Source organism: Agelaius tricolor, unplaced genomic scaffold, assembly GCF_023055355.1.
Source record: "Agelaius tricolor isolate 1412-34295 unplaced genomic scaffold, bAgeTri1.0.p SCAF_21, whole genome shotgun sequence".
Taxonomy (NCBI): domain Eukaryota; kingdom Metazoa; phylum Chordata; class Aves; order Passeriformes; family Icteridae; genus Agelaius; species Agelaius tricolor.
The window spans coordinates 11,847,870-11,860,451 of record NW_027269281.1 but is presented as its reverse complement, the minus strand read 5'-3'; the positions used below and the strand labels follow the sequence as shown (position 1 = coordinate 11,860,451).

At 39.0% G+C, this 12,582-nt stretch overlaps 1 pseudogene; it reads right to left on the bottom strand.

Moving 5' to 3' along the window:
• Positions 1-12,582, bottom strand: part of LOC139599008 (F-BAR domain only protein 2-like) — a 257,111-nt pseudogene that overhangs the window by 78,422 nt on the left and 166,107 nt on the right.

Sequence of the window (12,582 nt, the reverse complement as noted above, 5' to 3'; positions counted from 1 at the left end):
TGAATAAAAACATTCCAGGTTATACTGATTGCAACTTCCTCTCTCCCCCTTGAAAAGACAGCAAGCCTGTAGTGTTGCTTTAGCAAAGAATATCCACATTCATTAAAAGGCATCGATGAACATTTATATACAAGGGCTCAAAATCAGGTTCCAAAATTTTTGTTTGCACATCTCCAGCACTGTGCTGGATTTTTAAAGCTAATAAGCACCTGGGAACTTGAAACTGGTTCAGTTTTTCAGTTCTTGCAGGCAATTAAATATAAACTGAAGAAAATTATATTTAAAATAATGTTGAACTCTTAGCTAAACAGTTTGATAAAAATGCTTTGGGACAGAAAGAAACAAGTCTCTAATATGGTCATCTAAATTTCAAAAATGTGCAAAACCCCACACTTTTGTATATTATATTTAAATGGGTATACTTGGATTCACAGATACTTTTCCCATTCAGAAAAGAAAAATAAAATCCCACTCATGACTTCATGACTTTGCATGCATAGTTAGTCTATATGAACTGCTGAGATGCTACAGCAAGTTTATTATGAAAAAACCTCAGATGTCTGTGACTGTGGTCACAAGGGTTTTCAGGATGAAGAAGAGACGAGAATGTTGACTCCATGATCAGAAGGCTTGATTTATTATTTTATGATATATGTTACATTAAGACTATACTAAAAAGAAATAGAAAGGAAAAGGTTTCTTCAGAAGCTAGCTAAGCTAAGAATAGAAAAGAATGAATAACAAAGATCTGTGTCTCAGACAGAGAGCAAGAGCCAGCTCTGTCATGAGTGGTCAGTAAATCCAAACATCCACAGGAGACCAATCACAGGTCTACCTGTTGCATTCCACAGCAGCAGATAACCATTGTTTACTTTTGGTTGCTGAAACTGCAGCTTCTCACAAGGAAAAATCCTAAGAAAGGATTTTTCATGAAAGATGTCTGCGACAGATGTCTTCAAAATTTCTCTAGTTATAAATTTCTTATAAAAATGGCAAAGAGTAGAAGAAATACTTAATGTACCTCTGTAATGATGGCAACAACAAATTGTGTCACATACAAGTGAAATGGTACTTTAAAATCTTATTTAACAAGTTAAATAGTAATTTCAAAATATTATTTTCAATATTTTGAACAGTTGAACAGTTCTGCTTCCTGAAACATTAAAATTTTATTTGCAAATCTACATTTTGTAAGAGGTAGAAAACACAGCCCTTCAGGTGAGATACATAATCACAAATCTCATATTAATGAAGGTATATACATTTACTTGACTAATTCTTACTCCCTTTTTCACACTCCTACAAAGACAGAACCATATGTTATATGGTGGATCACAGTGCATCTTTTAAGTACCATGCACACAATACAGACAAGACCTGATTTGCCTATGTTTTGGATTTGCATGGCCTGGTTTTGATGGGGGGGGGGGGGGGGGGCTACAGGGGTGGCATCTGTGAGAAGCTGGGATTATTCTATATCCCATAGTGATGACCATGGTGAAACAGTCTGTCCCCCTGCAGCCAATGGAGGTCCATAGGGGATGAAGAAATCCACCTGCAGCCCATGGAGGAGCCCCACGCCAGAGCAGGTAGATGCCTGAGAGGAGGCTGTGACCCTGTAGGCCTGTGGAGAGAGGAGTCCTTGCTGGAGAAGCCTGTCCTTGAAGGACTGCACCCCATGGAAGTGACCTATGCTGCAGCAGTTTGAGGAGGACTGTTGCCCATGGGATGGACTCACACTGCAGCAGTTCACAAAGAGCTGTTGCTAGTGAGATGGACTCATGATGGAGAAGTTCACAGTGAACTGTCTCCCATAGGAGGGATCCCATGGTGCAGCAGGGGAAGGAATTCACAGAATTCACAGAATGACTAGGTTGGAAGAGACCTTAAAGATCATCGAGTCCAACCCATGCCCTAACACCTCAACTAAACCATGGCATCAAGTGCCATATCCAGTCTTTTTTTTTTTAACACATCCAGGGATGGTGACTCCACCACCTCCCCAGGCAGGCCATTCCAGAACTTTGACTCTTTCAGTGAAAAACTTTTTCCTAATATCCAGCCTATATTTCCCTTGACGCAGCTTGAGACTGTGACCTCTGGTTCTGGCAGTTGCTGCCTGGTGAAAGAGACCAGCCCCCACCTGACTACAATCACCTTTCAGGAAGTTGTAGAGAGTGATAAGGTCACCTCCGAGTCTCCTTTTCTCTGGGCTAAACAACCCCAGCTCTCTCAGTCATTCCTCATAGGGGTTGTGTTCCAAGCCCCTCACCAGCCTCGTTGCCCTCCTCTGGACACGCTCAAGTGTCTCAATGTCCTTCCTAAACTGAGGGGCCCAGAACTGGACACAGTACTCAAGGTGTGGCCTCACCAGTGCTGAGTATAGGGAAAGGATGACCTCCCTGGTCCTGCTGGCCACACTATTCCTGATACAGGCCAGGATGCCATTGGCCTTCTTGGCCACCAGGGCACACTGCTGGCTCATGTTCAGCTGGCTGTCAACCAGTAGCCCCAAGTCCTTTTCCGCCTGGGCACTGTCCAGCCACACCGTCCCCTGCCTATAATGTTGCAGGGGGTTATTGTGGCCAAAATGCAGGACTTGGCACTTGGATTTATTAAACTTCATCCTGTTAGACTCTTCCCATCCATTCAATGGTTCCAAGTCTCTCTGCAGAGCCCTCCTACCCACCAATAGATCAACACATGATCCTAGCTTAGTGTCGTCCGCAAAATTACTAATGAAAGACTCAATCCCCTCATCCATGTCATCAATAAAAATATTGAACAGAACTGGTCCCAGCACAGACCCCTGAGGGACACCACTGGTGACTGGCTGCCAGCTGGACTCCTGTCTCTGAGCAGCAAGAGAAGCCACAAGTGATGAACTGACCATAACCCACACTCCTTGTCTCCCTGCGCCATTGGTGGGAGGAGGTAGAGCTGGGAAGGAGGGAGGGGTGGGGGGAAGGTGTTTTTAAGGCTTTATTTTACTTGTCATTATTCTGCTGTGATTTTGTTAGTAATAAATTCAATTCATGTCTCTAATTAAAGCCTGTTTTGCCCATCACAGTATTTGATGAGTGATGTCTCCCAGTCCTTATCTCAACTCATGAACCCTTCATTATATTTTCTCTCCCCTGTCTGGCTATGGAGGGGAGTGATAGAGCAGCTTTGATGGGTGCCTGGCATCTGGCCAGCATCAACTCACTACAGCCTACTGCGCTGAATGGAGAAAAAAAACCCACAATCTTCTTGTATATACATGTAATTTTGAACTTCAAGATGAGATGATCTTTGCAAATTTTGTGTTTCTGTAAGAAGTAGTTATTAATATGATTTGGGATTAAGGTCTAGCCCCCTACCCAAACATGTTATTTGCAGTATTTATAGTAAAAATAAGCTCAATATGGATGTGACTTGAACTCTACAAGTCACTGGAAAGGCGGACTTCTTCCAAAGAAGGTTTCACATTCTCAGACATTCTATCAAGCAATTAAACATATAACAATAACTCCTGTAGTTTTCCCTATGTTTGCAGATGTAATACAACACATTATTGATTAAGTTATTATATAGTTCTAAATATACATAAAATCTGTAGGGTTTATAACTCTGTCTTTGAATTAGTATGGTCTAAAAAAATTTCTGGGGTGAATAATTTTTTAAAGAAATAAGACATAAGGACATAAAAAAGTAAAACCGCCTATAAAAAAAGCATGAGGACTGGGCATTCTATTCCTAAAACTTATTTATAGAGTTTCAGTCAATACTTTGACTCAGTTTCCTTGCTCTGTTCCATCTGGCATCTAAAAAGCAATGGAAGGAATCACACCATAACCATGCTATATTAAGATTGAAAAATGAAACAGAATGGAAATCTTAAATTAAAAGACAAGAAAAATGAAAAACATTTGAAATGGGACCTTCTAGAAGAGGATTTTCTAGAGGATCTAGAAAGTCTTTTTTCAGTCATATATAAATTACATCTAGACAAAACAAATTATCATATAGTGTGCCTCATGCAGTCAGAAAGAATGTTAAGACACATTTACAGTTGAATTTGTTAATGGTTTTTTTTAAAATGTAGAGACCAAAATAAGCAAGGAAGAAAATAAACACTGCACATCAAATCCAGGTGTGTTTCACTCCAATGACTCAACCTGAACAGTCACAAGACATTATTTCTGTAAAGAAACTGATAATGTTAGGGATTGTTCGAAAGTTACTTTATTTTAAACATATCTAATTAATGTGTTCTAAGTCAAGATGACTTTGTATAGGTTAACTGTCTCAAATGATGCTTATAAGGCTATTCATGCACATAGAGTTCTATTATGTGACAAAACTTAGTTTTCCTTATTTAGAAGAATGGAAACCAAGTTTCTCAAAATAAGTTTTAATATCAGGTAGCAAAACTCCCAAATATTAAATGCAAAGAAAAATACCCACAAAACAGGTGAGCTTGAAAACCTAAATTATTTAATATAATTTACATCCAATTAAAAAAACTGAAAACCAAATCAGTCCACAAAAGGACACATAAATAATTCTGTAAATGATTCCCTACTCTAGCTGTTAAAAAGAAAATGCTCAATTAAGGAAATAAAAAAGCATTAACACATGAATTTCATTTGCAACTATTATTTGAATTCAAGAAATAAAATTCTAAGACTCATCATAGATCAAACTGAGGCAAATGAAAAACAGACCATGAATAAAGTGCACTGAGATACTGCATTTAAAGCCATATTTAAAAACAAATATTCCTACACACTATTGCCAGCAATCATGCAGAACTCCATTATTAGAAGGGTTCTCCAAAGAAACAGTTGTAAGCAGAGGAACATGATGATGCAAAGCTATGTTCTCTGAACCTTTTTCTTACTTAAAATCAATTTGTCAAGCAATTTAAACTATTAATTTGCAAAACAAAGAAGCAAATCATTGCAGAAAAAAACACCTTGTTTAAAACTTAAGATTGTTAAGAAATATAGATGTATTACTGATGCATATTTGTATATACTGCTAAAGACTATGTTCTGAACAAAACAAATACTTCAAGTATTCTATCAAAATATTAAATCCTCTATCCTGTATATTAGTCAAGTTAAAACAGATTGTAGTGCTTAACAATGTTACCATATGCATTTGTGTTGGAAATAAGTCTACTTACAACTGAGTCTGTATCTGGACACACCCTATAAAAAAAACAAACAAAAAACAATTATAAAGTGCACAAATTATTTCAGTCATACAGCTCTTGTAACTTTAATCATTTCAGGAAATTTGAACTATTGCATTTTACCCATTTACCTTTCAAACTCTGGTTAAATTTTTGTTAACATTGAATCACAGAATTGTTGAATGGTTTGGGTTGGAAGGGACCTAAAGATCATCTGGTTCCAACCCCCCTCCCATGGACAGGGACAAGTTTCACTAGACCAGGTTGCTAAGAGCCCCATCCAACCCAGCCCTGAACTTTTCCAGGGATGGGGCAGCCACAAGTTCTCTGGGCAACTTGTACCAGTGTCTCACCACCCTCACAGTAAAGAATTTCTTCCTAATATCCAATCAAAACCTACCCTTTTACAATTTAAGCCATTCCTCCTTGTCCTGTCACTATCTGCACTTGCTAAAAGTCCCTCTCCCTCCTTTTTATAAGCTCCCATCGAGTGCTGAAAGGCTACAATTAGGTCACCCTGAAGCTTTCTCTTCTCCAGGCTGAACAATCCTACCACTCTCAGCCTTTTCTCATAGGAGAGGTGATACATCCCTCTAATCATCTTGATGGCCTACTCTGGGCTTGTTCCAACTGGTCCATGTCTTTCCTGTGCTGGGAACCCCAGAGCTGGATGCAGCACTCCAGGTGGGATCTCACCAGAGCAGAGCAGAGGGACAGAATCCCCTCCCTTGACCTGCTGGCCATGCTGTTTTGGATGTAGCCCGGGATATGATTGCCTTTCTGGGCTGCAAGCACACATTTTGGGCTCATGTCCAGCTTCTCATCCACCAACACCCCCAAGTCCTTCTTGGCAGGGCTGCTCTCGATCTGTTCATACCCCAGCCTGTAATGATACTGGGAGTTTTTTACCCAGATGCAGCACCTTGCACTTGGCTGGTTAAATCTCATGAGGTTCCCACATTTGTGGAGACCCTGGGGGGCATCCCCTGGGTTGGGGGGGGACACAAGAAGCTTCCCTCAAGAAGCTATTAAGATTCCATTGGCTCCTATGTCTGTTCCCATGTCCCTGAGCCACTCCCTCCCTATTCCCTGATTGGCCCTTATCGTTGTACTGCCTTGAGACCAGGGTCACCCCCGGGGCCCCTGGAGAGTGAAAGCTGGACCCTCCATGTGTGTGTGCCTGGAACCTGAACATCTTACCAGGCGGCTGAATAAAACATCTGTGGATACCATGCCAAGGCCCTTTTTGCTTCTTTACCCTGGCCTTTACTAGCAGCAATTCAGGCTGCAACACACATTCAACTGAATGACATGTAAATAAAAGAAGCTGAAAGTTTATGCTAAAAACACTGCAGAAGAAAAATTAATAGTAAATGCTGAAAACCAAAAATCACATCATATTGGAAAAAATAATCAAGGGAAGTCCATAGTATCACACTTTATTTTGGATAAATATACTTTAGGAGTCTGGTTTCTAGGGATGATGTGCATAATAAATAAGTCATCAATCCTAATGAAATAGTCCAAACCCAATTGCAAGACATTTTGGACAATAACCAGTTCTTAAGCTGAGAATGAAAATCCAAAAGAGTCAAGATCTGAATCCCTTTGAGAATAGTCCTAATTGTTTTGAGTTTGCCAAGCACAGTTGCAGTCAAGCACCACAAGATGCTGGGAAAAATAATAGAATACTCTTTTTGAAAACACTTTAATAAATTTTTGTCAGCAGAAAAGCAGTAAGTGCAAGCACATTATTCAGAAGTGTTATAATTTTCTGCTATGATTTGAATTTAAGCAGTAATATTTTAAAAAATTAATGATGCTGAATCTCTCACTGATGAATGCAAAAAGCAGAACCAATTACACTTTTAGTACATGGAAATGATTGAGTAGAATACAGGTTCTCTCTAATCTGCACCCTGACAATTAAAGCCCTAAGTACCAGTGTAACTGAACAGCAGTGGTTTTATACAGTCAAGTTGAACATCATTTGTACTTATTAAAAAATAACGGAAAGAAAAAAATCAAATTTGAAGCAAACTAAATAATCTTTTCTGAAAGGCTAAATGGGTTAAATGTAAAAACTACAGTGTCTTTTAAAACATATATGAAAACTTGCTAACATGGAAACATTAATATGTAATTGAGTACAGGCTGTTAAGAAATTGGCAGTGAGATGAAGGATCTTGTCTCCTCTGAACAGACCCACACAAAAGAGAACAAGTGGGACCAAGTTTCTAATTTATTTATGTCTTATCTCCCACTGCTGACTAAGCTGAATTCACAGCAACAGAAACAGCTATTTTAAAAGCAATTTTACAGAACAAAGAGACAACATATTAGATTTCTCTCCAAAAGTATAATGAACAGATGTTATGACATCTGCTTTTAAAAAGCATCTGTACTCAAACAAGATGGCCTTTAGTCCATAAAAGTTTAAAAAAAATGAAAGATGAGAGGCAAACTACAATCAAAGCAATTCAATTGATAATGAAGATTTTCAAAATTAGTGATCTAATACATCTCAAAAAGTTATGACAGATCTAGTATCACTCAGATGACTGACAGCATCTCACAAGAACTATTTTCAAGATACAAAGCAAATCTCAATAGTCTGCAAATGCTAGTGACATGGAAAATGGGGATATCAGGTTTTAGATTAAGATGCTTTTACATTGCTAGATGCATGATCTTTTAAGATAAAACTAAGTCATGTTTCTACTATAAGGTAACATATTTTAGCAAATGGGGAGTTATCACTGTTTAGCAAGAAATGACACAGAGTCAGTCAGAAGGCTAAGTGGCATAAGCACCTCCTTACTGAAACCGCTTCTTTTTATACACTGGTTGATACAGGTGGACCTGATTGGTCATTTAATCAATGCATTTCACCTGGTTGGCTAATTAACAATGATAGTAAAAGGTTTTAAATTCATAACATTCGGGGAATTAGAAAGAAGCTAGACTTAGTGGGGCCCTAGAAAAATGTTAAAAATAGACTCTGAAAATGTTAGGCTTTGTGTTTGCCAGATCATGTGAAATTGCACCTGCGTAAGCAGTATATGATAAATGATATCATTGTTAGATGTGATGATTGTTTAGTAATTAAATATAATTATTGTTTAATCATAGGAAGAATCATGAGAAACTATGTTAGAAGTTTGAGGGGGGCCATGAAGAGCCCATGCTTAGATGAAATCAATGTATACAATAGAACAATATAAGTTTAATAATTAACATGAAAGTTATATAACGATAGAATATAAAAACCCATGTCAGAGTCAGATTTGGGTTTGTACCCCTGACACCCAGAGCTCTTCAATAAAAGCACCTACATATAATCATTCTCGTGATTATGTGTTTCTGAATGCTAACAACAAGACACCCATTTTTAAACAATCTTACAAGAATAACAAGAAAACAGATATTAGAAAAACATCACCTGCAGGTTGTTTTTAATAATTTGCTATTATTGTTTATCTCCAGCTCCCTAAAGCTTCCCAGGCTGATTCTGGGAAAACTTATCTAGCTTCTCTCTCTCTGACCAGGCTGTCACATCCACAGGGACTCTATAAGGGAATTTGAGGATTGTAGTTAAAAACTAAAACAACCAAGTCATGCAAAGCAGTGATTAGAAAAAGAAGTGAAATCCTTGACAAAACCTGTATAGCAATATATAATACAATACATTGTGTATGGTATTTCCCTGTGTAAAACCATTACTAGGGACAATATCAATATATGTCCACACTTTAAAAACTTGTATTGATAAACTGAAAAGCCTACAAAACATTAGAGTTCTTCTAGGTGTGGAAAGCCTGCCTTACACAAACTCAACAAACTTACAGTCTAATTTAAGAGGAGATTAAGAAAGGACTTGACGTTTATGTGCTGAGAATTTTCTGATGATACGGAGTTCTATCATGTACAGCTGCTAACAAGATCATCAGTTTAAGATAAAATCAGACAAAATTTAGGCTAGCAATAAGATTTTTTAAGAGGTCATAAATATCACAATATTTTACTTAAGCACATAATGGATTCTCTATTATTCAAAAACCCTACATTAAAATGTGATGTTCTAGTTAAATTAGAAGTTATGGATTAATGCAAGAATCCCTGTAAACGCCTATGATGTATTACATAGAAGGTCAGCATCATGCAGTCATACTTAATTCTTTTTGACCTCAGCATCTATTCATTTTTGCATTGTGTATAAATGTAAAACCTAATAATATAAAACAAGTTTCAGTCCAGCTTGCTGAAAGCAAGTAATGCAATTTTCCCATTTCAGACTGACAGCACTGATTTATTTATTCTGATTGACATTATGCCATGAAAAACAAAATTTCTTCTGGAAAGAGACGTCCATATGACCTTGCAAAATTAAATAACATTTCTTAGGGAAAAGACTGCATTTAGAAAACTATTCAGATCCAGTGGACAGGCATACAAAGGTACAAAGTGTTTCACATAGTATAGAAGCCAGTTTTCAGTCCTCAGTGCCCTTTTCTGTTACAGATCAAGGAAAAACATGATCTCTGAATAAGGACAGCACATTGAATGATACACCTGGGAAGAGCTAATTTGGAGCTTCTTGTCCCTTACTGTGTCCAAAAAGCTACTAATAAGAGCCCTGAATCTTTACTGGGCTAAAGAATCTGCTAAAGAATGGATGGAAGGAGATGCCTGGTTTGCAAGCTGGCTAATAACATGACATCAGATTAGCTTGAGTAATAGTCCATGTGGTAGCAAAATACAATTTATGTAGGAAAAGAAAAGCTGACAGCTACAGAACTCAATCATACAATGGTATTCAATGCTATCAAAATCACTACTTTGCAATTAAGTAAATGCAAAAGCCCAAATGGCAAATGATTGAATACAATTGTTTGCAGCTCTTTGATACTGCAACAGGTTTTAATCACAAAAGTGTAGTAAATAACTTTTCAAAGAGAATGGATTACTTTTAAAAAGGGAACTAAAACTATTTAAAATTATATTATCAAGTATTTACAACATTTTAATTGAAACATGCTAAACTAAATCATCATCAGAAAAAATAATTCTTTGTAACAGAATAGTATTTTCAGATTACTGCTCATTAAAATCACACTATATACAACATTTCTCAACATTTACTTCAGCATAATAAATACATAATAAAGTACAGAAGAAAGGGTAGGGGAAAGATTAAATCACAGAAAGAACAGAAATAGAGAGAAATTACACAAAAAAATAACACCTTGGAGCCTAATAGCATTATGACAAAGAGAAGAAAGCAATTGCTTAGAAGCATATCACTATTAAAACCAAACACCAAAAGAAAAATATCTATAAGACACTTTGTATGTGCAAATAATTAGCATTTCCAGTTCTCAGGTCATTAATTTCAGCACTATATAAAAAACCAAGCCTGGTTTAAAAGAAAAAATTAACAAAGAACATGCTGATGTATACTGACAATATTTCTATATTGCTGTTAAATTGAAAGCTATTTTCTGTCAAATCAAATACTTCTACTGAAAAAACACATTTAAAAATTATGAACAAAATATACTGAAATACAGTGACCATAATTACACATACATAGCATGCTACCAATCCATCTAAGATAGAGTGTGAATATGACAAAGGGTATATCTGGGTGCATTGGGTTTGTGTAGCAAGGTTTTGGTAGTGGAGGGGCTACAAGGGTGGCTTCTGTGAGAAGACACAAGAAGCTGCCCCCATGTCAAACAGAGCCAATGCCAGCCAGCTCCAAGACAGACCTGCTGCTGGCCAAGGTCAAGCCCATCAGCAACAGTGGCAGTGCCGTGGGCAATATATTTAAGAAGAGGGGAAAAAATGTGCAACAGCAACTGTAGCTAGTAAAGAAGAGTGAGAATGTGTGAGAGAAGAAACTGCAGACACCAAGGTCAGTGGAGAAGGGGGAGAAGGTGCTTCAGGTGATGCTTTTGGGGTTTTGCCTTTTTTCTTTTGTATGTTCTCTGTATTCTTCACACATATATTTGTAACTCTCTCACCTATTGTATTAGTAGCTTGTTTTCCCAGTACTTTTCCATGGCCTTTCCCTAAGCAGAAAGACAAAACAAATTCCAGAGCTCTAAGACCTGGGGGGTACAAGGCTCCAGTGCTATTTTGGTTCTTCCTGGGAACCAAGGCCAAGAACAACTCTTCTAGATACATTCTCATGGACAAAGTACAACTAGTGCTGAAGGGGGGGGGTCCAGAGAAGGGGCTTGACCTGGGGGGGAATTGCATCACCACTTGTCCTCCTAATTGGTGCTTTTTATCAATTATGCTAATTTCCTAAAACCTATAAAAATGTACTCACCCCTGGGGGGGGTGAGCTTTTGTGGACATCTTTCCATAACTGCCCCTGAAGGCTTTCAAATAAAGATCCCCTTTTATATTACCTCCTTACTAAAATTATCTCGAGTTTCATTTCCAGGATGGGAAAAAGGCAACACAGGTGCCAAAGCAGAGATTCCCCAGCAGGCTGTGGTGAAGACCATGGCAAAACAGCTGTGCCCCTGCAGCCCATGGAGGTCCATGGTGAGGCAGAGATCCACCTGCAGCCCGTGGAGGAACCCGATGCCAGTGCAGGTGGATGCCTGAAGGAGTCTGTGACCCTGTGGCAAGCCCGCACTGGAGCAGACTCCTGGCAGGACCTGTGGCCCTGTGGAGAGAGGAGCTCCTGCTGGGGCAGGATTGCTGGCAGGACTTGTGACCCTGCGAGGCACTCATGCTGGAGCAGGCTGTGCCTGAAGGAGTGCACCCTGTGGAAGGGGCTCGTGCTGGAGCAGTTTCTGAAGAACTGTAACCCGTGGGAAGTACTCACAGTGGAGAATTTAATGGAGAGCTGTCTCCTATGCTAGAGCAAGGGAAGAGTATGAAAAGTCCTCCCCTTGAGGAGGAAGCAGTGGCAGAAATAACATGTGATGAACTACCATTAACCGCCTGTTGTGGTTTGACACTGGCCAAACACTAGCAGCTTCTAGCAGCTTCTCACAGAAGCCATCTCTGTGGCCCCCCCACTACCAAAAATCAGGCCATGTCAAACCAATACACCCTCAATTTGCCAAGGCAAATAGCTCTGGTGCAGGCACATCCCGCAGCGGAGCAGAGGTTCACAGCAAGCAGGGCAAGTTTCTAGAGCCAGGGGAACTGCAGGAGAGCACCAAGACACACATGGAGCTGACAGGTTGCCCTAGAACAGCTGAATCAGTGTGGGCAGAGTCTGTAGTGACTGTTCAGTGGCAGTCACAGCAGTGACAACCAGAAGCTGCTCCCACTCTCTCATAAATGGCTTATAGGGAGCAGAAGCAACCAGCTCTGTCAACAGGGCACGGGACAGCAGTTTGTGTGGCAGTTTATTGTATTTGCAGGGAATGCCC